At 44.5% G+C, this 27,541-nt stretch overlaps 1 pseudogene; it reads left to right on the forward strand.

Annotated features, from left to right (window-relative positions):
- Nucleotides 1-27,541, forward strand: part of LOC111951491 (receptor-type tyrosine-protein phosphatase zeta-like) — a 61,297-nt pseudogene that overhangs the window by 24,345 nt on the left and 9,411 nt on the right.

Genomic DNA, 27,541 nt, shown 5'->3' on the forward strand with positions numbered 1-27,541 from the left:
CAATGAACTTGAACCCCAACTGCAGTGACACACAGCACATACAGAATCGCCTCTACTGCATCCCCTTTAGTCCAGCGAATGAGGAGTCAACAGAGCAGATGGCCTGACATGGTCACAAATACTGGGGGCAGGTAGCATACAGTTTTAGTATTTCATTTGATCACCCGTCGTTGCGGATAATCTTTTAACTTGTTGTGTATTTGAGGTTAAAGTTGAAAACTATGCAGTAAGAAATCGCTATATGCCATTTTCCCGGTGCTAAAACCGAATAGTTATGTGCCAAAAAAGTAGTTATAGTTGAGAGAATCATGTCATCTAAAAACGCGAAGAAAAAATATTTTCTATAACCCAAAAATTGTCCTCAGCGGTTTGAAGTGGTTTGTACAAAAACACATTTTCCTGCTGTGGCAAACTGTCTCAATTAAGTCCTAATCTGTACATACGTGAACATCATACATACAGCGCTACAGTAAGTACATCCATACAGCAAACCAAATGGCCCGTTGTAGCAGTTACAAGTACAGCACTCACATAGTAGTACTGTGAGCTATTATATATTCCTTGCTGAAGTCTCTGAGATGCCATGCTGACCCTGAGCAGGGGGGGGGGAGCCATGTTCTGTAAAAGAGCATGAGTCGGTGTTTTTGTCTGAGCTCAGAGACATTAGCATGAGAACGGCCAGCTGAGGCTCACACTGAGAGTGAGAGGAGGGAAAGCCTTTCATTATCACCTCCTTCTGCCCCAGTTGTATAATAACTACAGCTATCCCCCCTCTCATAATAAAATATCTCGCTGTGTGGTGTGTGGTGGTGAACGAGTGTGTTGGGAGCGAAGAAGAGATAGTGTCTTCCTAGCAGCCTTTTTCTCTCCCCCTTCTCCCTCTCTCTCTCTCTCTCCCCTCTCGCTCTCTTCTCTCTCTCCCCTCTCCCTCTTCTCTCCCTCCCCTCCTCCCTCCCTTCTCTCTCTTCTCTCCCCCCTCTCCTCTCTCCTCTCTTCTCCCCTCTCCTCTCTCGCTCCCCCTCGTCCCTTCTCTCCCCTCTCCCTCTTCTCTCTCCCACCTCTCGCCTCTCTCTCTCCCCTCTCGCTCTCGCTCTCTCTCTCTCGCTCTCTCTCTCTCTCTCTCTCTCCTCCCTCTCTCTCTCTCTCTCCCTCCCTCTCTCATAATAACTCTACTGGCTAATAACCCAGTAATGAATACAGAGTCATCAAAGAGGAGGTCAGGTGCTAAAGATACAGAGTTTACCAGGCATGACCGACATTCACAGCCATTTTATGGGATCAAATCTTTCCATCTGAATTCAGCCGTATTGCCATCGTGAGTTGGCAACACAGTTTCCTGGCGTTGTGGACAGACAAGAGTAGCTTCTGGCTGTTGCCACTTAAATGGTCTGTGTGACAGCAAAGAGTGTGCCTGTCAATTTGTTGTGCAAGTGTGCATGCGCGTGTGAGTGTAGGTTGGTGAAGAGTTTGACTCTTTATTTGGTGTGTGTGTTTGTGCATGCCTGCATGTGTGACTGTGTGCCTGAACATGTCGTTGTGTGTGTGATGTGTTGTGTGTGTGTGTGTGTGTGTGTGTGTGTGTGTGTGTGTGTGTGTGTGTGTGTTGTGTGTGTGTGTGTTGTGTGTGGGTGTGTGTGGTGTGTGTGTGCGTGTTGTGTGTGCTGTGTGTGCGTGCGTGTGTGTGTGCTGTGTTCTCCTATGTTGGCAGGAAAGTGACAGGGGCTGTCAGGTGGTTCTGAGGGCCTCATCTGGCATAAATGCCATGACACAACACTGCTACGCTCACAAGATGCTACCATGGCAACAAGTAGCTGCAGAGGTTTGAGGGAGAATTGAAGTGCCAGGAAAGCACATAGTTCCGTCAGTCTTTCCAGGAACACACACAAAGGATCTGTCTCAATGTCCTAATTCCCCAATACATCGCACTACTTTTAAACCGAGCCTCAAATGACAGACGATTGACATCCCAGTACACTATGTGCTCGGGTCAAAGGTAGTGACTATATGGTGAGTGGGGTGCATTTGGATTGGCCACAGTATGGTTAATGGTCTGTCTGACATAGGTCTGACTCACATGCAGTGACTGATCTTTTAGCGAGTCAGCTTTATAGAAGAAGGAGGAGAAACGTGGCGTTCTGTTTCTCTGGCAAGGTTGAATGTCCCTGGGGGACTAAGACAGCCAACTTCTGACTCTCGCGCACGCACGCACGCACCACACACACACACACACACACACACACACCACACACACACACACCACACACACACACACACACACACACACACACACACACACCACACACACACACACACACACACACACACACACCACACACACACACACACACACAACACACAACACAGCCATTACCTTCGCTAAGCCCAAGCACAACTCAGCTACCTGTCTGTCCTCTCAATAAAGATATCATCACCACTTACCAGCAGTCAGTTCACAGTGCTTTAAATGGCTAAAGAAAGAGGATAATCCCCTTGTAATAAGGCTCAGTGGAGCAGCATTACATTTTATAGACACGTGCGACTTGAATAAACAGATCGTCACTTAACATATCACTAATCTGTTTTGGCAAAGAGCTTTGTAGGATTAAAGGCATATAATAAGGATAAAAATACCTCGTTATTCATCCTCCGACATCCCACAACACAACATCTGTTATTGGTTGTCTGATAGATCAAGCCTACTTTCTGTCTTGTTATTTTTCTTACTTCTTCACTCATCTGTTGCCCTTTAATGTGAGAAGACATGGCAGCAAGGAGAGTGGATTCAAGAAGTGAATGAATTGTATTATGTATGTTAGGATTTTTGGCTAACAAACACACTCATACTTTTAGTGTATGTGTGTGTGTGTGTGTGTGTTTGTGTGTGGGTGGTGTGAGTAGTGATGTGTGTGTTTCTGTGTGTGAGGGGAGGGGGTACTGTTCTCGTCCCGTCCGTCCCCCCCCCCCCCATCTGTCACTCTACTTAGAGTCCCAGGGACATTCAACCTTTCAGAGAAACAGAACGCCATGTTTCTCCTCCTTTACTATAAAGACTGACTCGCTAAAAGACCAGTCATTACATGTGAGTCACATAGCGTACCGGGATGTCAATCATCTGTCATTTGAGGCTCGGTTTAAAAGTAGTGCAATGTAATGGGGGACAGATCCTTTGTGTGTGTTCCTGGTAAGACTGACAGAATATGTGTTGCTCCTGGCACTTAATTCTCCTCCGAACCTCTGCAGCTACATGTTGCCATGGTAGCATCTTGTGAGTGTAGCAGTAATGTTGTGTCATGGCATTTATGCCAGATGAGGCCCCCAGAACCACCTAACAGCCCCTTTTCACTTTGCTGCCAGCATTGGAGAAGCACACACACACACACACACATGTTCAGGCACACAGTCACATATGCGAGCATGCACAAACACACACACCAAATAAAGAGTCAAACTCTTTCCCAACCTACACACACACACACTCACACGCGCATGCACACTTGCACACCAAATTGACATGCACACTCCTTGCTGTCCCACAGACCATTTAAGTGGCACAGCCAGAAGCTACTCTCATCTGTCACCAACGCAGTAAACTGTCATTCAACTCGGCTGAATTCAGAGTGGGAATGATTTGACCCCATAAATGGCTGTGAATGTCGGTCATGCCTGGTAAACTCTTATCTTTAGCACCTGACGTCCTCCTTTGATGACTCTGTATTCATTCTCCTGGGTTATTAGCCAGTAGAGTTAAAATGAGAGAGGGAGGGGGAGGGAGGGAGGGAGGGAGGGGGAGGGAGATGTTTACTGTTAATGTTCACTGTTAATTTTTGATTGTTTATTTCACTTTTGTTATATTACATATCTCACTTGCTTTGGCAAAGTAAACATAGGTTTCCCATGCCAATCAAGCCCTTAAATTGAAATTAAATTGAGAGAGAGAAAGAGAGAAAGCTGCTGGGAAGACAATATCTCTCTCTCACTCGTTCACACAGCGAGATGGAGTATTTATTATGAGAGCGGGAGGGCGGAGGGAGAGAGATACGGTCGTTTTTAGGACACTGGGGAGAGGAAGAGGTGATAATGAAGTCTTCCCTCCTCTCCTCTCAGTGTGCAGCCTCAGCCTGGCCGTTCTCATGCTAATGTCTCTGAGCTCAGACAACAACAGACTCATTACTCCTTTACAGCAACATGCCCCCCACCCTGCTCGGGGTCAGCAGGCATCTCAAAGACTCAGCAGGGAATATCATAATACTCACAGTACAGTATAATGTATGCTAGCATACTGTACATATGGCTTACTGTATGGATGTACTTACTGTACGTGCCGTACTGTATATGATGTACTGTATGTGCAAATGTAGGATCTGAAATTTCAAAGTGGAAATTACAAATGACCTGACCAAATTCACATAGAAATGTGAGTTATAGATCTGTCGTTCTCATTGAAAGCAAGTCTAAGAAGCGGTAGATCTGTTCTATGTGCGCTATTTCTATGCTTTCCGTTCTTAAGTTTAGTTTTTGAATTTTTACTTTCGGTTTTGTACACCAGCTTCAAACCGCTGAAAATACTATATTTTTGGTTATGGAAAATATAATTCACAGCGGTTTGGATGGTACAATGATTCTCTACACTGTACTCGCTTATTTTGTCACATAAACTACTAGAGTTTTAGCTACCGGGAAACGGCGGAGCGATTTCTGCATATTCTGACATTTATCCTGCAACACAGCGATCAAATTAACTTTCTAAATCTGTACGCTACCTGCCCAGCCATTTGTGACAAACTGTCAGGCCATCTGCTCCGTTAACTCCTCATCTGCTGGACTAGAGGGCGACGCAGTAGAGCTGATTCTGTATGTGCTGCGTGTCAACACAGTTGGGGTTAAAGTTCACTTCAGGATTATGAGGATTGGTCATCGCAGGACTTGTCATCACAGTGGATATTGAGGGATTATTTAAATGGGAAACAAATGATGTTTTGCAGCAGGAAACAAATACTAAACGTGTTTATACTCTACTGTAGCTGACCTCTATAAAGTGCTTCCTTTAAAGCCGGTCTCCCTGCAGGGTTGTGTGGGAGTTGCTCAGCTACACTACCTGCTGCCTGCACTGTGAAGTCAATTCCAAATCACAGTTTGCCATCTCATTCCCATCTTCGGTACTACTGATCCATTGTAAAGATTCTTCCTCTCTGTGTTTTTCCTTCTCAGGCCAGTTGAACCAGAAGATCTGGGGTAAGAGGTACCCGGCGTGTAACTATGCACGTCAGTCACCCATCGACATCGATGAGACGTTCACCCAGGTCCGGGTGGAGTACCAGGGCCTGCAGCTGGAGGGCTGGGAGAAGAAGACCCCAGAGACCACCACCATCAACAACGACGGCAACACAGGTACTGTACGACATGAGCCGTTAAACACCCAACCCGTGGTAGTACAGTTCGGGTTGGCATTATAGTGTGAGAAGGGTCATATCACGGGTCGTGTTCAGTGGGCACAAAACGTCACGTGGTTATTAAGGAGTAAGAACAGATTGTTTCAGTGTCATATTAATCTTCTCATATAGAGATAGTTATGGAAATATAACTCAATATGAGTGATGGGTTTATTGAGAGAGAGACCGAGACAGATAGATGGAGAGAGCAAGAGACAGAGAGAGAGAGAGGGGTGAGAATAATAGGTCTGTCTTCCAGAGGAAATGAAATGACTCTTGGATATCATCTCTTCAATATGTCTCCCTGTGGCTGTGTTATGAAAATGCTGCCTGCTGGGTAGTATTCATCTCTCTGTTCCAAAACGCTGACAGAAAAGCAATTTACCAATAAAACAATCTCTTTGAAGCATCTATTATGATTCTATTGTGTGGGGATAGGGATCAGGCCAGGGAGACAGAGGAGGGATGTTATGTGTAGATGTGTTTTCATATGGAAAAGGGTATTATGGCTTCAAAGACATGATGGTTTTATTGTAAATGTAACATTTAAATGTGCTGAACGTGTTCTGTGTTTGTAATTCGAAATTAGACTGTGGCATGTACAAACGGTAAGTACCATTGTGTATTCTGCCAGAGACCTGTGATTAAAAGAATGTGTGTCCTGCACATCGCTGGTGGGTGGGAAGCCTCGGAAGGCTTCTCACATAGTCGAGTGAACTAGACAGGCTTTGGAAGGGTGCCCAAGCAAGACTAGTGGGTGGGTAATATGGTTGTGTGTGTGCATGTGCGTGTGCACGTAGGTTTTTGCGTGGGCATTAATATGTGTGTTGTGTTCCAGTGGTGCTAGGCCTGGACGGGGAGTACTATGTGAGTGGCGGTGGTCTGAGCTCCAGGTTCAGGTTGGGGAGGATGACGTTCCACTGGGGCCGCTGCAACGCCTCCTCAGACGGATCAGAACACAGCCTCAACGGACTCAAGTTCCCCCTGGAGGTGGCACATCAATCAATGAATCAATCACAGCAAATAACACACCACGCCATGCCACACCGCACCTACAGTACACAGTATGACTACACGTCACTTTACAAAACCCACAATGAATAACAATCTCTCTCTCCCTCACTCTCTGTCTCTCTCTGTCTTTGTTTCTCACTCTCTCTCTCTCTCTTTCTTTTTTCTTTCTCTCTCTGTCTCTCTCTCTCGCTCTCTTTCTGTCTCTCTCTGTCTTTGATTCTCACTCTCTCTCTTTCTCTCTCTCTCTCTCTCTCTCTGTCTCTCTCTGATCCAGGTGCAGATCTTCTGTTATGAGTCAGACCTGTACCAGTCTATAGACGACGCGGTGAAGGACGGAGGGAGGATCGCAGCGCTGGCCGTCCTGTTTGAGGTGGAGCTCTGATTCAACATCCACACTGCATACTACTTAGCATGAATCGATGCATACTAGATAGTATGCTAGCATGTTAGCATGTCAGCTCACTGTGATTTCTTCTCCACAGACCAGCCTGGATAACAATGACAACTACAACACCATCATAGAAGGCGTCAACAGCGTCAGCAGGTTTGGTATGCAGCTGCTCATTGTTCTACTCTATTTATTTGACTCTATTTTTACATTCTATTATTTCTATATCTATATTCGGAGGGTTCAGGAGTCCCAGTGACCTACTGAAAAGCAGGTGTATCTATCACTCTCACATCCCTCTATCACTCTCTATCGTTCAGGTAAAACTGAGAATGTCGAGCCCTTCTCTCTGCTGGCTCTGCTCCCTAACTCTACTGATAAATACTACATATACAACGGTTCCCTCACCTCCCCGCCCTGCTCTGAGACGGTGGAGTGGATCGTCTTCAAACACACCGTGCCCATCTCTGAGACACAGGTGAGTGTCACACACAAACATAAACGTGGGGGTACACACACACGTGATGATGTCATACAGTGAGGCAGTGTCACGATGATGTCGTACAGTGAGACAGCTTCCCAAGTGTGAGGAACAGAGAAGAGCAGGAGAACAGGAGTGTGTGTGTGTGTGTGTGTGTGTGGCTGGCAAAACGCCAAGTGACGTGGGCATCAATACTCAGTGGGCACAGATCTCAGCCTCTCAAAGACACCACGAAAATAGAGCAGCACTCTCCCTGATTTCAGCCATGACAATCCTTTAAACCCTCCACTATCAGACCTACACACACACAACATATCAATATTTCACTAAAGCAGCAGTAGCAGTAGGAGCAAGAAGACACTACAGAGACAACAACTCCCCCTCCACAGGGGAAGACGTTCCCATTTCCCCTCCACTTCCTGCTCGTTTTAGGAAGGGAGAAGTAAGGTAGTGGCAGAAACAAGCTGATGACTCTTAACCATTTAAAGGTACTTTGGGGAAGCACACAAGACATACAATGAATGCACATCTCTCTCTCAATTTCTTTCTTTCTCTCTCATCTCTCTCTCTCTCTCTCTCTCAATGTATTTCTCTCTCTCAATTCAATTCAATTCAAGGGGCTTTATCGTCATGGTAAACATGTGTTAACATTGCCAAAGCAAGTGAGGTAGATAATGTACAAAAGTGAAATAAACAATTAAAAATGAACAGTAAACATTACACTCACGGATGTTCCTAAAGAATAAGGACATTACAAATGTCCTATTTTGTATATCTCTCTCTCTCTCTCCATCTCAGTTGGAGGTGTTCTGTGAGGTGATGACCATGCAGCAGGCAGGCTATGTGATGCTGATGGACTACCTCCAGAACAACTTCAGGGAGCAGCAGCAGCAGTTCTTGGGCCAGGTCTTCTCCTCCTACACTGGAACAGAGGAGGTCCTCACTCCCAGTATGTATCCGTAACTCTTAACCCTGAATCCTCTGACCTCTGACCCCTGACCCTCACACTCCTTCTACACAGGCACAGTTGAGATCTTCACCCCCAGTTCGTACCTGTAGGCTATACCCTGAACCCTAACCTCTAACCCTAGACCCCTAATCCTTACCCTCACCTTACACTGGCAAAGAAGGAGGTCCTCACTCCTAGTATGTACCCTTAACCTTTAACCCCTGATCTCTAAACCTTTACTTTTAACCCTTAACTCTAACTGGTCTTCACCTTTTCCTCACACAGGGACAGAGGATGTTCTCATTTATAGTATGTACCCGTTTTACTTTAATGCCTGACCCCTGACCCTTATCTAACCACTGACCCCAATTCCTGACCCCTAACCTTTAGCACCCACCCTAACTACCAGATGCTGACCCTACTCCTGGCTCCTCTCTTCTCCCATACTTGACCTCTGTAAAACCATAGCATGATTCAGACACACTCACACTGAGCTGTACTGTAACACATGGCCTGTTAGGCCATACCGTGAAATAGGAACTAGAGCCAAAAAGCCCCCGATCTTGTAACAAGTCACATAGGGAAGATCTCAATTGTAGACTCCTCTTTCCTCGTCTCCTTCTCAAAACCCATTGGATGAGAAAGCCAGAGGTCCTGCCCCTCAGACATTCTCCTCCAATTGGTTTTAAGGAGGCCAGGACGCGAGGAGTTTGCAATTGAGGTTCTCCTATATTTTCAGTGTTTAGTGATGTTTTAGAGCCTACTCCCAAGGTCTTTCGAGTGCAGCTCATCAAAAGCCCTTTCCCTTCCTCTCTCTCTTTCTCACTCTGCCTTTTAAAAAGACCCCAAATAAGCACTCTGGGTTGCTAGGAAACCTCTTTCAGTGTAGCAAATTATTTAACATTTTCTCTTTTTTGAAATATATCTGTTCAGAAATGCAAAATTCTAAAAGCATGGATATCTATCCCCTTTCCATATCTATACCCAAAATGTCTCCCTTCACCTCTTCCTTTCCCTCTTCCAGTGTTGCTCTAAGAGAGACACTGTTGTCTACCTACATGTTTTCCTTAGGAAAGCTCAATCCCAATTTCCCATTGTCTCCCCTGTGTTAAAAAGTGACATATTCCCAATCTGACAATGTTGATAACCAGACACAAACGTATGTTATCATCAGAGATTATAGTTGACGTAATCTAACCTCATTTTTCTGGGTTCTCCAGTGTGCAGCTCGGAACCTCAGAACATGCAGGCGGATGCCCAGAACGACACTACCATCATGGTAATGTGGGAGCGCCCCCGTGTGGTGTATGACACCACCATCGACTGGTACTCTGTCACCTACCAGCGGCTGCAGGACCAGAACCAGCCCAAACACGAGTACCGCACCGACGGAGACCAGGACGTGGTAATACACCTGTCTACTTATCCATCTACTGTTGCATACCAGTTAGTGCTTGAAGGGACTACTTGTCTGTCTGTGGATCGTCTCTCTCCCTCACTCTCTCTCTTTCTCTCTCTCCCTCTCGCTCTCTCGCTTTCTCTCTCTCATGTTCCCTTATGATTATTTTCTGAATAACTGTCAGATGTAAATATTGTGTTGTTCCTGGAAACTGTTGCCATAGTGATAACCAAAAAATACCTGTAAACCATCTGGCCAGAGGTTTACAATATACAATATCAATACAGATGTGATTGTTGTGTGTATTTTGTTGTGTGTGTGATGGTTTTTATTCACCTGACCTGATGTGCCTTCTTACACAAATCGATAGCATTGCATGTCAATCAGAAATCAGTCTCATCTGTTAAATAGGGTGAAAAAAGCTGAGACAAGCCACTGACTGTCACTACTGTGATTGGCTGACTTATTGATGAGTGTGATTGGCTGATGTATTGATGAGTTGACTGACCTGTTACTGATCAATCACCCTCTCTCAGGGGGCCATCATCCCCGGTCTCCTGTCCAACAGCAGCTATGTGGTCCAAGTGGTAGCTGTCTGCACCAATGGCCTGATGGGACGCTGGAGTGACCAGATTATAGTGGACATGCCTCAGGAGGACCCGGGTGAGACCAGCTATAATCTCAGCACCCACAGCCAAACATTTTAGTGTTCAGGCTGTCACGAGAAACCAGATTCTAAAAATGATTTTTAGTCCAGAAAAAGGCTGAAACTGTGTCCGGCATGAGCCTATACCACTGAGATTCATAGGAGAGAGTAAAGAACTTAGGTTAACGGACTTGAAAGTAAGTACGAAAAATATCAAAATAGTTGTACTCATCATGATAACAGTTGTCTAACATATATATATATATACCCACCCATTCTCTTTTCTCCAGAGATTGAGTCTGATCCAGACAATACAGAACCTGAGGATATATTGGAACCAGTAGACCAGAACCCAGTAGAAGAGAGCAGAACCAGAGAGGATCGCCAGCAGATTTTCCCTGATCAGGCCTCCACCACTGCTGCCTCCCAGGTGAGCTCTGTGCCGGTACCACTAGGGACCAGAGATGACCAGAACCGGATCGACCAGAACCCTGTGAACCAGTCCAGGGTGGACAAGCCCAAGAAGGACCAGACTAGGAAGGACAAGAAGAAGCAGCGTATCCCTCCGCACCGCCCCTTCACCAGCACCGCCTCCAACGGCAAGAGCGCCACCATGGTGTCCGACCAGCCGGGCTTCCTGATTCCCGTCTCCCGGACGACCAGCCCGCCGCCTGTCCGCCGGCAAATCACAGAGGAGGCCTCATTGTCGCGGTCGCCTCAGCAGAGCCGGAACCAAAACCGTGGTTCCGCTGCCCAGAAACCTGACATTTCCGGTATCGGCCTGCTACCCCCAGAGAGCGATATGTACACCCCTCCGGCGGGGGGCATGGTGGTCACTGATGTTTACCACGAGGACGTTGTCAACGCCACTGCCTTAGAGTTCGCGACTACGCCATCTAGAACAACACGGAACAAAGCACTGGATGATAGAGTTCTCAGTCCGGTTACTGCCAGACCTAAAGTCACAGTGAAAGGACGGGACAGGGGCTTGGTTTTGACCTCCGGACTGTCTCATAACAGAGTTAGCACAGTGACAAGGGCCACCCCTATTCAACAGACCCCTGTTTCTGTAACCTCAACCCCCTCTGTGCCCTGGGTCAGATCCAGGACTTCAAGTCCCAGCCACTCCCTCTCCACGGCCTACGGCTCCTCCACCACCTCAGGCCTCGTCAAGGTCTTACAGCACACCACCCAGCCCATATTCACCGGTAAGAAACACCTGTTTACCCTGCAGCCCTGCATGTGTGCTGTAAATGTCTGTGTGTGTGTACATATAAAATAAATGACACATTACCTTTATGCCTTCGCCTCTCCTCCTGTTGCCAAAGCGTGGCACTGTATAGTGCACTCTTACATTGTTTGGTTGTGGTGGTTGTTTGATGGATGAATGATGGTTGTGTTTTGGTTGTGTGACCTGTACCTCTCTGCTGCTGTGCTGTTGATAAGAGTGATATTGCCGCTTAGACCTAAGATGGGGATAATGATGGTGGTGAAGGGACTGGCGCTCTACTGGCTGATGGTGATGTGCTGTAACAGTCACACTCTTTGTGTCTGTCTATAGTGATCTGCCCTTTTCAACTTCTCTCTCATCCTTTGGCTGCCCAGTGGTTCATACTGGTTCCCACTGGTACTTCAGAGATCCATGTTTCCTACCAGTATCCAGCGGTGGTGGTATTCCTCTGCCAGTCTGTCTTCCTTCCCGCGAATCATAAGGATTCACGTCTTATGTCTTCTTCTGGGACTCTTTACCCACCTTGCTGTGTGTGACCTGGCTGCTCCTCCCTGACTCCAGTCTGCCCTCTGGTGGCTGCTTTGTATAACCACTCAGACTCTGTGGTTCTTATGCTCCTCTCTGGTGGTCTGCTGTGTTGTTATGTATTCAGTTTAGTGCTTATTTTCACACTCAGTCTGACCAGACAGGCCTCTCTGTTCCAGTCAGTACCAGCTTTCAGAGGGGGACTTGGGTTCAGCAGCTCACAGAACCTCTCAACTTTCCAGCCCCATACCCCTCGGTCTCCCACTCTGAAGAGGATTCTCTCACACCCTCCCAAGGGGGCTACACCACCTTGCACCCTTCTCTCAGCCACCTGTCTATCACCCCCTCCGAAAAAGACACAACCCTCTCCCCCTCTGTCTGCCCCTCTGAAGAGGACTCCAGGTCGGACAGACAGACTGTGACCTCTCAGGTTGGACAGACAGACATCAGTGGGTCAGGCTCTGGCCTCTACGGGGACAGGGTCACCCTAGGTCAGGACTGGCCGAGAGGGGAAACACTTTCCCTTGGGACAGACCTACGTTCACTCACACTGGCCTCAGCCATGGACACAACAGAGGGAGAGACACAGGAAGAGAGCAGCGGTGACTTAGAGGGTCTTTCTTCTATCTTCTACTTTGAGAGTGAGACTGGTAGTGGTGTGTCTGAGGTTGACAGAGCAGGGGCCAATCCTCAGGGGTCTGTGGTGCTAGGGGAGGCTAGTGGGTCTGGAGATAGAGGTGGAGAGGTCCTAGTGGAGCTGCCCAGTGCTGGTAACTCTGCTATAGAGCTGCATATCCCTTGTATAGATCTACGAGTCCCTGTTCTCCCTGACAGCAGGGCTGTGGAGGAGCTGAGGAAAGGTAACGTACACTCAGGAATCTCCAATCACGGTGGCGGGTTAGGTGATGTTATTTGGAGAGTAATATGAGATTTCCTTGTGTATGAGAGGAAATATGATTATGGCATTTGTACTCAATGATGCGGTAACAGATTTCCTACTGATTGAAATAATTTATGTTTTTTTAAATCCATGGTGTGCATACAAGTCTGTAAATAATAACCAATTCTTTCTCCCCCCCAGAGATCAATAACAGCAGCCATGAGTCAAGGGTAGAAATGGTGGGAAGTGTTGCTGAGAGGGAGAGGAGGACAGTGGTTCCTCTGGCTGTGGTATCCACCCTCACCATTATCTGTCTGCTGGTCCTGGTGGGCATCCTCATCTACTGGAGGTACGATTAGCACACTGCACTGTTAGCCGTTTTGTCATTTCATCTGTAACTTACTGTATAAACTGAATACAGTAGATTACTGTACAATCCACAGTAAAATACCTTACATTTGTTTTACAGCACACTGTAAGACCTTTCTATCATTTCAAAACCTATGAAATGCACAGTAAAATACTGTAAATGTATTTTACAGTATTAATTATGGTGCATTCTGGTGAAATATTGTGTGAGAAGAATCGCTGGCTCATAGAGTTGATCAGGCTGTTGATTGTGGCCTGTGGAATGTTGTCCGACTCCTTCTCCCATGGCTGTGCGTAGTTACTGGATATTGGCGGAAACTGGAACACGCTGTCGTACACGTCGATCCAGAGCATCCCAAACATGCTCAATAGGTGACATGTCTGGTGATTATGCAGGCCATGGAATAACTGGGGCATTTTCAGCTTCCAAGAATTGTGTACAGATCCTTGCGACATGGGGTAATGCATTATCATGCTGAAACGTGAGGTGATGGCGGCGGATGAATGGCACGACAATGGGCCTCAGGATCTCGTCACAGCATCTCTGTGCAATTAAATTGGCTTTGATGAAATGCAATTGTGTTCGTTGTCCATAGCTTATGCCTGCCCATACCTAAACCCCCCCCCCCCCCCCCCCCTCTTCGGAGGACAAATATCTTAGCTGTAAAACAAATATACAAAAAAATCTAATTAAATGATTTTCTACATATACATTTAACATATACGGTACTTTGATATATAACAACAATACATTACCAAACAAACTCTTTAATCCCAACCCTCAGCCCATCCCACCTATCACCATAGACCGCCCTTGTTAGGTTTCCATATGCCATATATTTTTTCAATTTCGCTGTGATGTTTCACAAAATGTTTGAATCTTTCTAATCGTATATTATCCACAGATTGTGATCTAAAGATGAATACCTTTCCTACGAGTATTATATAATTTTTTTGACTGGCAATGAATGATGTTCAAATCTGAAGACCAGAGCTGGTATCTTCAATGTTTCATAATGTTCAATTATTTCAAGTAATTGTCGCATATTATCTCCAATATATTGTCCAGGTAAAAAACCTGTCTGATCAGGATGAACATTATTTTTATTCTAAATGCTATGCATTTCGCCAGGATTTTCACATCACAATATTGAAGTGTTAGAGGCCTCCAGTTTTTAAATGGACTGGATCTTTATACTTATCACATGGGTCCTGTTTTAGTAGTAATGAAATCAGACCTTCTTGTTGAGTACCTGAAAGTCTACCATTTGTATAAGAGTAATTAAAACATGCTAATAATGGATCTTTGAGTACATCAAATAAGGTCTGACATACCTCTACTGGTATACCGTCAAGCCCTGGTGTTTTTCCAGACTGAAAAGATTTTATTGCCTCAAAAAGTTCCTCTTCTGTAAGTTGGCCTTCACACCAGTCTGCCACTGCGAGGATGATCAGCTGTCCGTCCTGTCTCCCTGTAGCGCTGTCTTAGGCGTCTCATAGTACGGACTTTGCAATTTATTGACCATGCCTCCTTGTAGCATGCCTAAGGCACATTCACGCAGATGAGCAGGGACCCTGGGCATCTTTCTTTTGGTGTTTTTCAGAGTCAGTAGAAAGGCCTCTTTAGTGTCCTAAGTTTTCATAACTGTGACCTTAATTGCCTACCGTCTGTAAGCTGTTAGTGTCTTAACGACCGTTCCACAGGTGCATGTTCATTAATTATTTATGGTTCATTGAACAAGCATGGGAAACAGTGTTTAAACCCTTTACAACGACAATCTATGGATTTTTACGAATTACCTTTGAAAGACAGTTTCTTTTTTTGCTGAGTTTATATATTTTTGAAAAAGTGTGGATCATTATTTGGCCCATACAGATTAATTAGCCAGATCTGTTTTTGGTCCAATAGCATATTTAAAGTAATCCATCCTCCTTGCGGATCTGTCTGCACAATCGGATCAAAATTTGTATTAATTAATATAATCACCCCTTTTGAGTTTCTTTGACCATGACAAAAATATATTTCTCCCTCCCAGTCCTTTTTCCACCAAACCTCATCTATATTTGTAGAATGAGTTTCCTGTAAACAGTAGATATTATATTATCTCTTTTAGCCATGTAAAAATTGATATTTTTTTATGATCTGCTAAGCCATTACAATTATAACTTGCTATACTTATTTCCCCACTTACCATAATGATACCCAAGTTTCAATTTGTCACGTTCCTGATCTGTTTTTCCTTTTTCTTGTATTTATTTAGTTGGTCAGGGCGTGAGTTGGGGTGGGCTGTCTATGTGTGATTTTCTATGTTGGGGTTTTGTGTTCGGCCTGGTATGATTCTCAATCAGAGGCAGCTGTCAATCGTTGTCCCTGATTGAGAATCATACTTAGGCAGCCTGGGTTTCACGTGTGTTTTGTGGGTGTTTGTTCCTGTGTCAGGTTTTGTGCCACACAGGACTGTTTCGGTTTCGTCACGTTTGTTGGTTATTTTGAAGTGTTTTGTTGACTTTCAGTAAATAATGAACACTAACCACTCTGCGTTTTGATCCTCACCTTCTGTCAGCGAGAACAGCCGTTACACAATTATACTTACCTCAACCAATATTTGTAAACTTACCATTAAAAAGTACCATGATGATTAAGTGTCCGTATAGTTGTACCATAATAATTAAGCATACTGTAGCTGCAACTTCATAAACCTCCAATTGTCCTAATATTCCACCCACTAAAACCTCCCCCCATATCATCAGACCATCTCCCTGACTCATGGCGCACCTTTGCGTCCTAAGGCAAACCCTTGGCCCCCAATTGGCGTTGGCCAGAGGGAAATATGGGCAGTCCCATGATAACATAATTATCTATCAGGATGCTTAAACTAGGGTAGGGGGCAGCATTCAGAATTTTGGATGAAAAGCGTGCCCAAAGTAAACTGCCTGCTACTCAGGCCCAGAAGCTAGGATATGCATATAATTGGTAGATTTGGATAGAAAACACTCTAAAGTTTACAAAACTGTTAAAATAATGTCTGTGAGTATAACAGAACTGATATGGAAGGTGAAAACCTGAGGAAAATCCATCCAGGAAGTGCTATTATTTTGAAATGCCTGTTTTTCCATTGAAAGCCTATCCACCATACAAAGACTTATGACCTAGTTAACGATCTCTATGGCTTCCACCTCATGTGGCCAGTCTTTAGGCATTGTTTCAGGCTTTTACTCTGAAAAATGAGGGAGAAACAGCACTTTCAATGAGAGGACAGTGGAAATTTCCAGACATGAGTCTAGCGTGTGAACGGGAGCGTGCCTTTCTTGTTTCTCCTTTTCTATTGACGAAGTTATGGTCTGGTTGAAATATGATCGATTATTTATGACAAAAACAACCTGAGGATTGATTATAAACATCGTTTGACATGTTTCTATTAACTTTTATGGTACTTTTTAGATTTTTCGTCTGTCTGAGTGACCGCGCTTTGTTCCAATGGATTACTGAACAAAACGCATCAACAAAACTGAGGTTTTTGGACATAGAGGGACATTATTGAACAAAACGAACATTTATTGTGTAACATGAAGTCTTCGGAGTGCAACCATATGAAGATCATCAAAGGTAAGTGATACATTTTATCGCTATTTCTGACTTTTGTTACTCCTCTTCTTGGCTGCTAACTGTTTGTAATGACATGTCTGCTGGGCGCTGTTCTCAGATAATCGCATGGTTTGCTTTCGCCATAAAGCCTTTTTGAAATCTGACACAGCGGTTGGATTAACAAGAAATGTATCTTTAAGCTGGTGTATAACATTTGTATCTTTTATGTATGTTTATTAAGAGAATTTCTGTTTTGTTGAGTTTCACGCTCTGCAATTTCACCGGATGTTGTTTGAGACAGATTACTGAACAAAACGCGCTAACAAAACTGAGGTTTTTGGATATAAAGAGGGACTTGATCGAACAAAATGAACATTTATTGGGTAACTGGGAGTTTTGTGAGTGTATGTCACGACTTCCACCGAAGTTGTTCCCTCTCCTTGTTCGGGCGGTGTTCGGCGGTCGACGTCACCGGCTTTCTAGCCGCCACCGATCCATGTTTCATTTTTCCTTTTGTTTTGTCTGTTTACACACCTGGTTCCCATCTCATAATTATGTTCCTTATTTAACCCTCTGGTTTCCCTTTCTGTTTTGTGCGTGATTGTCTTTCGTGTATTCCGGTGTGTTGTATTTTGAGTCCTGTTTTGTCATTGTTTGGAACGGGATTTTGTTACGTTTTGGATTGAGTAAATCAGTGATTGTTACTCTTACCTGTGTCCTGCGCCTGACTCCTTCGCTATCTTTTAGATAGACTCTGACAGTGTAACCATATGAAGATCATCAAAGGTAAGTGATTCATTTTATCTCTATTTCTGACTTTTGTTACTCGTCTACTTGGCTGGTTACTGTTTGTAATGATTTGTCTACTGGGCGCTGTTCTCAGATAATCGCATGGTTTGCTTTCGCCGTAAAGTCTTTTTGAAATCTGACACCGTGGTTGGATTAACAAGAAGTTCATCTTTAAACCGATGTTTAACACTTGTTTGTATGTTTCATGAATTTTTATAATGATTATTTCTGTTTTTGAATTTGGCGCTCTGCAATTTCACTGGATGTTGGCCAGGTGGGACAGTAGCGTCCCACACCCCCTAGAGGTTTTAAGAGAACTAACCACATAACATGGAAAACAGTCAGAAAAAAAACAGTAATATATATTATTAATATAAATAATAACAGCACAATCTTATACATGCAGGCTCATATTTGAAAGTCCTAGCAAGTCTATAAGCATGTCAGCCCAGCCTGCTCAGTTCATTGAATTCAGTTGTTCGTAAAAATAAAAAAAATTATGAAAAAAGAGAACCTAAATATATCGCAAGACCAGCCCTTTTGTTATGTCCATTACATGTAAGACATATTTCATGTAGTCCTCATTATATTTCGAGAAAAAAAAGGAGGAAAAAGGAACAGATTCTAACGCTAATGACTGCAAATAAAAATGTGTTTTAGGCATCACATTATATCCTGTTGTATCGTGTCATGGCCGTGCCAGAGCCGAACGCAGGCCAACCCCGACACTCCCTTATGGGAAGGCATACTCAAGTTCAAACTCACAATCGATTCCGACACGATAGCCAATAACACATGCAGTACTGACAATCCGGAGCGAGTAAACCTGTAGAACCAACCCTCTCTCCACCCTACACATTGTTTTTTTTTTCCAGGGTCGTTGCTCTATCACCTCGGCTGTTTTACACCTAAGTCTATATCATTAGGATCAACAATATAAAAAAAGCTAACATAAATAGCTCATAGAAATATATAATATACATTTCTCTCGCTTAGAGAAGTGCTTCCATAAGCCAATTATTGTATTAGTTCTACCGTTAACTTGAATCACTTTATCCCAGTGTTAACCAGCCCGCCACACACTAGAGACAACAACCATGTTGACAATACCTAATCCATCCATTTGCCGGTCTGTATCGGAAGAATAATCATCCTTTACATTTTTTATATTGAGAATAATTGTTTTAATGTAAAGGGGGTATTGCCAATTATTTCAGGATCGTATAGGCCTATTCCAATAGAGAACCTATGCGGGTTTTTAAAATACATAATCCTTTATCCTAGCCCTATAATACATATATTCATATTTATTCAGTTTTATCTTAAAAGCGAATCGGAAGATTTACATCGGCGAACAAGGGCCGCACTATATAACATATTTTAAATCATAATATACCCGACCTCTACAATTAGGACATATCATATTAAACAAAAAAACGACCTTATTATTTATAATGTACAATCTTCAAATTAAATACATAAAAATAAAAAAGAGGTCAGCCTTACTCATCCTCGCCTTCCCCTAAATCAAAATCTGATATTACATCCATATAGTCCAAAGCTCCATTTTGCATAAACAGAAAGAGGATAAGTTCATCATACCCATTCTGCATTACCAACAAATCCAACTTTATTTTAAGTCCACGGTTCCATAATGCATGAATAAAAACAAAAGGAGTCGTTCATGCAACAAACAAAAAACAAATGTGAAAAAAAACCTATGAATCCATATTTGTACTGTGTAATGCGGTGCAAATATGTATCGGGGACTACTTCAATAGGAGGTAGCTATCACTCACAGCCACGTTGTAATCATCGAGTCCTTGAACATTTGATTATTTAAATATAGTTTATCGACCACTAGACGAACATTCTGCTTCTCTGCTCGGAGTCTTTTGAACTTGGGGTGCAGGGCAAGTCGTCTCTCCACTATCTCATGAGGAACTTGTTCATTAATAGAGAATGGGGTTTTCAATACCCTACCCTGTTGTAACAAGGCGATTTTCATTTCTGTAGTGGGTTAGCATAGCTACGATCGGACGGGGCCTTCCATCTACTCTTTGAAATCAATTGTTTCCACCGGATCGTTTCATGAACACCTTGACTTTTTCCTCCGTTGATTGATAGTTTACATCATCCTTTATTCCCATTATAACAGTATTATTTCTCATACTTCTGCACTTTAGATCATGTAATTCGGCTTTCATTGTTTTATTATCATACCGTAGCCTCTCTGTAGTGTCTTTTAGGGAGTCCACGGTCTTATTTTCCCGCTCGTATTTTTTTCAATTTTATTACTGTAATCCATTCCTGTTTTTAAGACCTCAACCTCCCCCAGTAGCCCAAGCAATAGATCCAGTTTTTTAGCAGCTCTCTCGTGCTTGTAAGAAATGCTCCATCTTCTGGAGACAGAGTTATAAAAACGTCCCCCTCCAATGTTAAGTTTGGACTTTTAGACGGCGGCTTTCCTCCCGTTTAGCTCGCAGAACTCGAGGAAAAGTCTTCTCTTGTTCGCTTCGATGCATCCGTTTCTTTTTCGAGCATATCAAAATGCTGATCAATAAATGGTTCCAGATTCTCTATATTATCCAGAATGTTTGTTTCGTAGTTATCAGCTAATCCTCCATTTTTGTGATTAATTCATGGGACAAACGGTGGCTGGTACGTCATCACCTCTTCTTGTTGTTATCAGCAAACCACTCGCCCACATGACGCCATACACGTGGTCTGCGGTTGTGAGGTGGGTTGGAAGTACTGTCAAATTCTATAACGTTGGAGGCGATTTATGGTAGAGAAATTAACATTAGATTATCTGGCAACAGCTCTGGTGGACATTCCTGCAGTCGCCCTCAAAACCTGAGACATCTATGGCATTGTGTTGTGTGACAAAACTGCACATTTTAGAGTGGCTTTTTATTGTCCCCAGCACAAGGTGCACCTGTGTAATGGCCATGCTGTTTAATCAGCTTCTTGACATGCCACACCTGTCAGGTGGATGGATTATCTTGGCAAAGGAGAAATGCTCACTAATAGGGATGTAAACAAATTTTGAGATAAATATTTGTTTTGTGCATATGAAAAATGTCTGGGATCTTTTATTTCAGTTCATGAAACATGGGACCAACACTTTACATGTTGTGTTTATATTTTTGTTCAGTGGGAACAGATATGAGAACAGATCGAAGTAGAAGCAGGTCTTTTAATGGCTGAATATGTATTCATGTCCATTTGATCTGTTTTGCCCTGTAATCACGGCCAGTTTGGAAGCCTTTGATTAGGCCTCTAGAAGTGAAAGTGATATGAAACACCTAGTATTATTTCATATGCAAATGCCTACAGCCAACCTGCTTGCTCTAATCCCTTGTAATTACAGTAGAATACTGTATTTTATATAGTTTAATAGTCCGTTTTACTGTGTTGTACTGTGTTTCATTGCTCTGTCATCAAGTTACTGTAAATATCTCAGTATTGTATTGGCACTATCCAGAGATATATCATAAGATGTCTTGTTGTAATTACAAGTAATGGAGAAGCTTTTTACTTGCTATGACTGAGAATTGTTATCAACCTTGGTTGAATACACTGACTGTAAGTTGCTAAGGACAAGAGCGCCCACTAAATGACCAAAATGTAAATGTAAAAAGGAAAACTTGCAAAGAATACTGGGTAATATGTCACTGCATGGGTAATTCCAATAATATGCTGTAATTAGATTACAGTCATATTTTTTGGTACTGTAAAATGAATTACTGTTAAATGTATTACAGTAGCTGTACTCTAAAATAAATGACAGTAACTTACTGGCCAATTGCTGCCAGTAAGTTACTGTACATTTTACAGCAAATGTTTTACAGTGTGTGTTCAGATAGAAATGTATTCTGTAGAGCAGGTATGATTGTCTGCCCTGTAGAATTGGGAGTCGTGTCAGCTCTATTCATTATATTTCTATTTGCAACGTTTGTTTAACAGAAACTGCTTCCAGACGGTTGACTTCTTCACTGAAGACACCGCCTCACCCAAAGTCATCTCTGCTTTGTCTTCACCGCTGCTGCTCGCCACAGGTAACACTCGCACTCACACACACACCACACACATCGTCCATTCACTCATTCCTGTCTGTGTTTCCAGAAGAGCACGAGGCGCTGTCGGTGAAGCAGTTTGTGAAGCACGTGGCAGAGCTCCACCAGACCAACACCTTCTCCACGGATTTTGAGGTGAGAGAGACATCAGCCTGATGCTACTGTATGTGTTACACTCTTAACGCTCCACAGCAGTATTAACATCACCTAGGCACAGTGTGGTAGTCATGGTTAGGATTTGACCCTCACTGCTTACTAAAGCTATTCCTTTCTAATCAATAAAAGTGTATGTTTGTTCAGAGTATAACTGAACTCAACACTACTGGTAAGTGAGGCATCCTGTCTGAAAGGTGGCACTGTCGGAAACAGTAACGTTTGTTTAATGATTAGAGCAACATTTTAGTTGTCGTCTGTAGATGTTCCTATGTGTATTAGATGTCCCTATCTATCTCAGTGTAACTGTTGTGGTTGTGGGTTAGCATGTTGAGGGTGTACTGTGTGTTTGGGTGAGGGACTACATTACACTGTCTCTGTAGGTAACCTTACTCTAACAAACCCTGTACATAGCTATAGATACACAGAGTTTGGAAAAACTTTTAGACATTTTAATGGATGCCATGTTCACACCACCCATTCCGAGACAACGTTCCAATAGAATTTTTGGGGTCAACGTGGAGTACAGTTTGCAAAACTGGGTGCATCAGTAGGTGACCCTGTCAATAGGCATGGCCACTACCTCCAGACACATACACACACACACACACAGAGCTGTTCCTCATGTCTGTGTATCTGCACTGACTGGTCACTGTGTGTCGCCCCGACCCCTCATCGCTGTGCTTTCTGCATTCTCACCCCCTCCTCCCCACCACCCTTCCACCTCCCATTCTCACCCCCTACTCCCCCCCCATTAGATTGTGACAGAGTGTTATGAGGTAAGACTCCCTTTGTGTTAGATTAGATATACACACAGAATCAAAGATGTTATCCTGATTCATCAGGACTTCCTGAATCTTTGATGTTTGGCCTCAGAATCAGGAAGACCGTTTCTCTTTATCCTGTCATTGGAATTGACGGATAGTGTTTTCTTTGCTGCATGGATCACATCTCTGAGTAGCATTACTGTCTGCTGTCATGTGTTTTAGTGTTTTTTCTTGTTCGTTGTGTTCTTGCATGCTACCTTCTATTTGATAATTGGACTTGCGTGTTGGGCACCGGCCAGGTGGTGTGTGTTGGTTCGTAATGGCTCAGTGTGTGTGTGTGTGTGTGTGTGTATTGGTCATTCATTGTTCAGGGTTGTGTGACTGAGTGCCAGTGTGTGTTTCTCTTACAGGAGGTGCAGTCGTGCACGGTGGAGATGGGCATCACCACTGACAGCTCCAACCACCCAGACAACAAGAACAAGAACCGATACATCAACATCATGGCCTGTACGTCACACACACACACACACTCAGACACACACACACACACACACACACACACACACACCACACACACACACACACACACACACACACACACACACACACACACACACACACACACACACACACACACACACACACACACACACTATTCATTAACCCTCTTTGTTGGTCTAGATGACCACAGCAGAGTCAAACTACTGGAAGAGGAAAGGTGGAGACTACATCAATGCACTTGTTGATGTAGTAGCTCCTCTCCCTTATCATTCATATCTATATCAATACTGAACATGTAAGTACGCTATGTAAAGAGGATGTATAGAAATACGACTATAGGGGTAGTATGGAAGGATTGTGGAGGTGATTGGTTGATTTGATTGATCTGTGTTGTGTGTGTTCCTGTCAGGGTTTTGAGCGTACAAGGCTACATCGCAGCCCAGGGGCCCCTGAAGTTGAACAGAGGACTTCTGGAGGATGGTGTGGCAGGAGAATGTTGGAGTCATCGTTAGATCACCAACCTGTTGGAGAGAGGCGGGGTCAGTTAGTCACACAGAAGACTGCAGGCTGGGCACTGTGTTGATTGTTTTACACAGTTTAACAGAAAACATTGGTTCAAGAGAAAGAAAATGGAACATATAACTTGTTTTGAAGTTTTATTTGACTTTATATGACTGGTTTTGACCATTGTGTGACTGAGGCTCTCCTCTGTGATGTCAGAGGAAGTGTGACCAGTACTGGCCAATGGAGAACCAGGAGGAGTACGGTTATTTCCTGGTGACCCTAAAAGACACCAAGACCCTGGCCTACTATACCCGGAGAACCTTTACCGTCAGAGACACCTCACAAAAGGTACCTGCCTGGATAACACACACCACACACACACACAACACACACACAACACACACACACACACACACACACAACACACCACACACACACACACACACACACACACACACACACACACACCACACACACACCACAACACACAACACACAACACACACACACAACACACCTTGAAGAAGATGCACCGAAGTGCACAGAGCTTCTAGACTTTTTGACCCTGCCTGCTGTGTGTGTGTACCTGCAGGCTTCCAGGGGGATGCTGTGCTGAGAGAGGACGTGGTCCAGTACCACTACACCCAGTGGCCTGACATGGCGTGCCTGAATACACCCTGCCTGTCATCTCCTTCGTACGGCCTCGTCCCAGGCCAGGACTCAGGACATGGGCCCCGTCCTTGTACACTGCAGGTGGGCTGGGTGTGTGAGGGAAGGGGGGGGGGGGGGTTAATAACAACCAGGGGAAAGACTTGGCCAAAATATTGCTTGAGAAGGCTTGAATAACAGTATGCAGATCCAATGGCTTTGTGCAGAAAGTGAATATCCAGTATTCATTTCTGAAAAGGGAAGCATTGTGTTGTGTGGAACTCTCTCACAAGTATGTTCTGTGTGTGTAGTGCTGGTGTGGGGGACAGGGACCTACATCGTGCTGGACAGCATGCTGCAACAGATCCAGAACAGGGAACAGTCAACATACTGGGCTTCTCAAACACGTCAGACACAGAGGAACTACCTGTACAGACGGAGGTAATGCACACACTTACAGGAGCAGCGTTTCCAACTCGGTCCCGGGGAACCCAGGGGGTGCACTTGAGGTTTTTGCGCTAGCACTACACAGCGGATTCAACTAATCAAGTCATTATCCAGCCCTGCTGTAGGTGATGTGAGTGAGAAGTCTCTCTCTGTGTTATGTCTCTCTGGTCCTCAGGAGCAGTATGTGTTATCCATGATGCTCTGGTGGAGGCCATCGTCAGCAGGGCACTCTGGTGACCTCTGACCTGGTCCACTCCTACGTCTCGGACCTGCTGACCACTGGGCCCTCCGGGAGGCACGCATGGAAGGACAGTTCAAGGTCAGCAACACACACACACACACACACACCACACACACACACACACACACACACACACACAACAACCACACACACACCACACCACACACCACACCCACACACACACACACACACACACACACACACACACACACAGGAACCCTACACCCTAGTGTGCTACTTTCTGGGCCCTGACTTGGGACCTGCCCAAACACATTGAGGATACATCCTTGAAGTAATCACTGATCTGGCATGACTTGATTGGTGAAAGCCATTTAGCAGGAGTGATGGTAATGTGTTGGTAATGTTTACTACTGTTGTGTTATAGCTGGTGAGTCAGCGCAGAGCCAGACAGGCGGACTACGCCGCTGCCCTGAGAGAAGGAAACGCTGACAAAAACAGGACCTCCTCTCTCATGCCGGGTGAGTTGAAGTAGCCAATCACACACAACACGATATAGTCGGTAAGAGACAGCCATTCAGTCAATACCAGGAAAAGGTTCTCCTCCATCTATGTCTTATCTCAGCAGAGAAGAGAAATAGGCAAAAGAACATTTCGATTCAGAGTAATAAAAACATGGAATACTTTATCTGAGAAAACCAGAACATTTTTTAATATAATAAATTCAAGCAATACTTTAGGACCACTTGAAAAGAATAGATTGTGTTGTGTGTTTCTGTGTGTGCTGCAGTGGAGAGATCCAGAGTGTGTCTGTCATGTCCAGTGGAAGGAGAATCTTCGGACTACATCAACGCGTCCTATATCATGGTAAGGGCAAGGTTGTCCATTTGATGAGGACCCCTTATGAATGCTTTATAGAGCATTCATAAGGTCTTCATAAACACTACATACACTGACTGTACAAAACATTAGGAACTGCTTTTATTGACGCCACTTGTTAAATCCACTTCAACCAGTGTAGATGAAGGGGAGGAGACAGGTTAAAGAAGGATTTTAAGCCTTGAGACAGTTGAGACATGGATTGTGTGTGTGTGCCATTCAGAGGGTGAAGATTTAAGTGCCTTTGAACGGGGTATGGTAGTAGGTGCCAGGTGCACCGGTGTGAATGTGTCAAGAACTGCAACGCTGCTGGGTTTTTCACGCTCAACAGTTTCCCGTGTGTATCAAGAATGGTCCACCACCCAAAGTATTGTACATCCAGCCAAATTGACACAACTGTCCCTGTGGAATGCTTCTACACCTTGTAGAGTCAATGCCCCGGCGAATTGAGGCTGTTCTGAGGGCGAAAGGGGTGCAACTCAACAGTAGGAAGGTGTTCCTAATGTTTTGTACACTCATAAACCACGTCGAATCAAAGTCATATGTGTGTTCCAGATTCATGTTGTTTATTTTGACTGTGTCTGTGCTGTGTTCCAGGGTTACCACAAGAGCAGGGAGCACACACACACACCTTGAAGAAGATGCACCGAAGTGCACAGAGCTTCTAGACTTTTTGACCCTGCCTGCTGTGTGTTGTACCTGCAGGCTTCCCAGAGGGGATGCTGTGCTGAGAGGACGGTGGTCCAGTACCACTACACCCAGTGGCCTGACATGGGCGTGCCTGAATACACCCTGCCTGTCATCTCCTTCGTACGGGCCTCGTCCCAGGCCAGGACTCAGGACATGGGCCCCGTCCTCGTACACTGCAGGTGGGCTGGGTGTGTGGGAGGGGGGGGGGGGGGGGGGTATAACAACCAGCAGGAAGACTTGGCAAAAATATTGCTTGAGAAAGGGTTGAATAACACTATGCAGATCCAATGGCTTGGTGCAGGAGGTGGAATTCCAAGTATTCATTTCTGAAAAGGGAAGCGTCGTGTTGATGTGGGACTCTACGTCATAAGTATGTCCTGTGTGTGTGTAGTGCTGGTGTGGGGAGGACAGGGACCTACATCTGTGCTGGACAGCATGTTGGAACAGATCCAGGACCAGGGACAGTCAACATACTGGGCTTCCTCAAACACGTCAGAACACAGAGGAACTACCTGGTACAGACGGAGGTAATGCACACACTTACAGGAGCAGCGTTTCTCAAACTTGTCCTGGGGTGAACCAAGGGGTGCACATTTGGGTTTTTGCCCTAGCACTACACATCCGATTCAAATAATAAACTCATTATCGAGTTTTGATTATTTTATCAGCTGTTTAGTGCTAGGGCAAAAAAGTAAACGTGCAGCCCTTGAGGTCCCCAGGAACGAGTTTGGGAAACACTGAATTAGGGTTAATTGCCTTGCTCAAGGGCACATTGAGAGATGTTTCACCTAGTCAGCTTGGGGATTCAAACCAGCAACCTTTTGGTTACTGGCCCAACGCTCTTAACCGCTAGGCTACCAGACGCCTTTATGCCATGCTTTGATATACACAGACCTGAAAGTATTGGAAAGGTGGAAGCAACAAGCTCTGTTCAATAGGCAAACTCTGAACAATTAGGAGCTAGGAGAAAGGCAAACTCTGAACAATTA

The sequence above is a fragment of the Salvelinus sp. IW2-2015 genome, linkage group LG24 (assembly GCF_002910315.2).
Source record: "Salvelinus sp. IW2-2015 linkage group LG24, ASM291031v2, whole genome shotgun sequence".
NCBI classification, from domain to species: domain Eukaryota; kingdom Metazoa; phylum Chordata; class Actinopteri; order Salmoniformes; family Salmonidae; genus Salvelinus; species Salvelinus sp. IW2-2015.